The following is a 4,666-nucleotide window of genomic DNA, read 5'->3' on the forward strand; positions in this document are numbered from 1 at the left end:
ACTGTTCCGAATTTATCCTGTATATATAGATGTTGGCATGATATCTCTCCCCATTAGAATGTAAGCTCCTTGAGAACAAGGACTGTCTTGCCTTTCTTTGTATCTTCAGTGCTTAGGCCCACAGTAGGTACTTAAAAAAAATGCTGGTTGACTAATTCTGAGTCCCCTTTCAAATCTGAGATTTTGTGATTCCTTAATAATTAGGTGCAAGGTCCAAATGGAGGAGTGATTCCCTATTGATGAAGTTCTATAGAGCCCCCTATTTGCAGATGGTATTGTGCTGACTGCATCTAGTCCCAAAATACTAGAGCTTCCTTAATATGATGTACTATGCCTCAAAAGAGTTCAACTTAACCTTCCACGGTAGAAAAACCAAATGAAGAATGGTTATCATCAAACTAGGACATTCAGTTGGATGGTCAGTCCATAGACCTAGTCCATAAGTAGATAGAAATGTAAATATGTAGATATATAAAGATACATATTATATATATACACATATATAGATACATACAATGTAGATAAAGATATATGTATATGTGTACATACATATATATATTATGTACACACATACACACATAGGTGTATATTCCCCCCTCCCCCACTCCCTTGAGAGATTGTACTATTCCAGGACTTCTCACCTTTTATCACCACCAGAAAAATGCTGGCATTAAAAAGATTTGTTCAAGGCTTTGTTCAAGGAGAATATCAGGGTTATTAAAAGATCTACACATTTCCCCATGCAAGCCAGCCTGCCATCTTCCTCACATTTAATTCTGGGTTCGGTTCACAGTCCATTTGCGGTATCTGTCCAAGAGTAGAGAGTGTGGGCTCGATGAGCCTAGTCTATACACCTGCATATTACATTCTGGATAACAAGCATTCTTCATCCATTTGGTTTTTCCTGTATGGATTGAGGCTGATATCTTCTAACTCATTGTGAATCTCATTTAGGAGGCTTTGCCTTGCTCTACAGCTTTATGCAATCAATGCAATCAATCATCTACAAATAGAAGAAATCTGGAGGACCTCACCACCTATAAGAGATTCTTCTTCCATCGGAACTCTGGTTTATATATCCACCATCACAGTGGCAAACACTGTTTTAAGCCTCACTTGATATCAACAGAGGATCATTAAACAAAATGACTTCTGTTGTTTTAATCAAGGACTCTCGTATGATCTTGGCATATCCATGGGAAGCATATTGTTGAAGGAGAACCTTTAGGGGTGCATTTTGCTCTATTGATTCATCTGCATTTATATTGCCAATCCACAAAGAGCAAGGATGTTGAATTCACAGCATCTATTGGTCAATTGTGTGATTGTAAAGATGTGATCTATTGTAGAACATCATTTGCAAAAGCCTGCTTGTTTCTCTCTCATACTTGGAGCAAGGATGTCTTTGCTGTGTATGTTGAACATTCTCATAAAGATGCTATAGAGGTGAGGAAGCAGGCATATGGAGCAGTAGTTGATAATGTTCTCTTGAATGCCTCTTTTCTCCATTGTAATACTATCTTTGATTCCCCCCCCCCACCTCATTTGTTTAGTATCTTCCCTCTTTCAGATACATTTGGGAATTATCCCCTTAATTGCCTTCAAAATTCAGTTGCCCCCAACCCAGATCTCCTTTGTCTCTGCTTGGTTTAGTCCATCTGCTTTTCTGATCTTTGTTATCTTTAGTGCCATTTCCAATTCCCCATGTTGCTCATTGGGGATTGAGATATTACAATCCTTATATAATACCTCCATTGTCATTAATGAAGAAAGCAATTTGTTATAGTAGTCATTTTTTGTCTTGTTTGTTTTCCTACAACTAGTTTTATCTTCAAATGCTCTTTGAAAGATATGGATGATCTTATGTCTCCTGCCAAGTTGTGTAAAACTCGTTTTTCTGTCTGCTGTTTCTCACTGTTTTATGAGTTCAAAGCTTTGTGCCATTGTCCTCCATAAAGGTTTATAAAAGTTTATATTCCAAACAGGTGTTCCTCATTGCCTCAGTGTCTTTCTGTTTGACAAGGAGATGAAATATTTGTCTGGCTGAGGTAGTTTCTAGGCTCCAGGCACCCCAGCTGTGGTATTTACTTTATATAAGTTAAACTCCTATAAGAAATAGGGAAAGTTTCTATTGATGTTTGTTCCTTTATCTATTTCCTATTTTTCAGGATCAATACTGCTTAAATAGGTCAGACGAAAGCAGATTTTACTGATTTAGTGTTGATTTTTGTCTTTGTTCTAATAATTTCATGGTTAGTCTATATAAATAATTGGAAATTATTCTCAAATAGTTACCTAGTCATTTCCCATCTGTAAAGAGAAAATCAATTACATTTTTGGTGCTAATGGTGCTTGCCATGTCCAGTGCCTTCTGATCATATTCCCTCTATCTCTGTGTGTCTATTTCTCTCTGTCTCTGTCTCTCTGTCTTTTTTTTTTAAAGAAGACAACTATATAGTTGTCTATATAGTAAAACAACTCTATAGTCTACAATAATTTGGCCTCCTAAATCTTGAGTATTTTTCCCCAACATATGTTTTACTATCTTCCCCTATGTCTACCTTTGGGCTTAAGTCACTGAGCATTAATTAATATGTTTATTTAATTTGGATTTCCTTGCAATTTACAGTGATTATGGAAATGATGTTTCATTTTGGATGCCTAATAAAACTAACTCCTTTTTAATAATAAATAAATAAATTATTAAACCAACTCCTTTAATTGGCTCTCTAAGGAGGACCTTTGAACTGTCCTTCAATTTGGCTGCAACTTATTTATATCTTCTGCTTTCATTTTTGGTAAAATGGTCAGTAGTGATACAATTTACTTCTTCCATGAACACAGAGACTCCTTGGTCATTGAAAAAGGATCTCAAACTCAGAATACCAAGAGTCAAATAATTGTTCATGATTAGTCTAAAAGCAACTTGGTTTTTATCCCCTTCTACCTCTTTTTTCAACTTTATCATTGATATCTTAGGAGTGGAAAGTGAGCTGCAGAGGAGTGTGGGCCATTTTATATTTTTCTTTGTTTCATGAGTTGCCGTGACCAAATGACCACCATACTGGTGATGAGCCTCTCCATAATTAACCTACTGGTCATCAGGCAAAAGACACTGTCCATCTTTGGAATTACACATGAAGCTTGTCCAGCATGAAAGAACCTTCCAAAGCCCATCCTCCCCTGGAACACTCCTCAAGAACCTTCATAATGAGACATGTGAATGGGATTTTGTCAAAGGAAGACTCATTATAAAAATTACCAGTCTGGAAAGGGATGATAAAAAAATATTGGGCCATTTATATAATGAAATTGAGTAAGTGGTGGTATCAGTATAAGTGTAGTAAGTATGAACTTATCTTGTACCTCCTTCCATTGTCACCTCCATTCAGCCCACCCAGATCTCTGTCTATTGCACTATGTTGGCTCACCAAAGGGACTGAGGGAGGTAACATTCACCAAAGCAGGAACAAACCATTCAGCAGGAGGAGATCAGATAAGAAGGTGGACTACTCACTTGAGAGTAAGGGGTAACTCCACATGGACAACTCCAGTGCTGCAATGGTTCCCACAAAATGTTGTGTGACCCAGAACAAGGGTTTTTAACCTAGGATGCATGTGTATGTGTGTTTTTTATCATCTGAGTTCTTTTAAAAATTTATTAATTTATTTTAAGACATATTTTAATTTATTTCATTAAATATTTCCCAATTACATTAAAAATTTAACATTCATTTTTAAAAATAATCATAATTTATTTTTCCCAATTGCATATAAAAACAAATTTTTAACATTCATTTTTTTAAAATTTGAGTTCATTTGAAAATAATCATAATTTATTTTTCCCACTGGCATGTAAAAACACTTTTTAACATTCATTTTTAAAAATTTTGAGTTCGAAATTCTGTCCCTTTTTCTTTTCTCCCCTCCCTGGGGCTGTAAGCAATTTGACGTAGTTAACATCCACTTTTTATGTACTCTTTAAAAATTTTAAACTTATATACAAAATGATAAAAGAAAAAAAAATTGCCACATGCACAGCAGACCATAAGAGAGGATTCAATGTATAAAACAATACATTTCCATTTCAAAAAACCCTATATAATAAATACTACATATTGTTTTCAGAGCTGCCCAGCTTTTCTTTGCTTCCTTGTTGGTTTTCTTTGTTCTCTGCTATATACTTTTTTCTTTGTTTTTTCCCCTCTCTTCCTCCCCCTACCACCCAAAGAAGGCTACAATTAGGCATGAATATATATACATATGGTGGTTGTTGTCCTTCATTCTCAAAGAGGACCAAAATGATATCACTACATTAGAGTCAAGTTACAGTGTGTCTGTGGCTGACAAACCAATGTGAGCTCAGAATGCTCCACCACAGGTTGGTCAAAAATAGTCTATGTGAACATTCGGAGTGGATACTTCAAATTTACGCATCTCGTGTTTCTTTTGAGCTACTTCAATTCTTCTTTGCTTATAGAACATAGCACCTTCCCTAATGAGGGCATGCCATAATGAATGGTCCTGTGCTAGTATCTCCCATGTCACACAATCAATTCCAAAATTCTTAAAAGAGACCTTAAGAGTGTTCTTGTATTGCTTCTTCTGACCTCCACATAAACACTTGCCCTGTGTGAGTTCTCCATAAAATAGTCTTTTAGGCAAG

The sequence above is a fragment of the Trichosurus vulpecula genome, chromosome 2 (assembly GCF_011100635.1).
Source record: "Trichosurus vulpecula isolate mTriVul1 chromosome 2, mTriVul1.pri, whole genome shotgun sequence".
In the NCBI taxonomy this organism is placed as follows: domain Eukaryota; kingdom Metazoa; phylum Chordata; class Mammalia; order Diprotodontia; family Phalangeridae; genus Trichosurus; species Trichosurus vulpecula.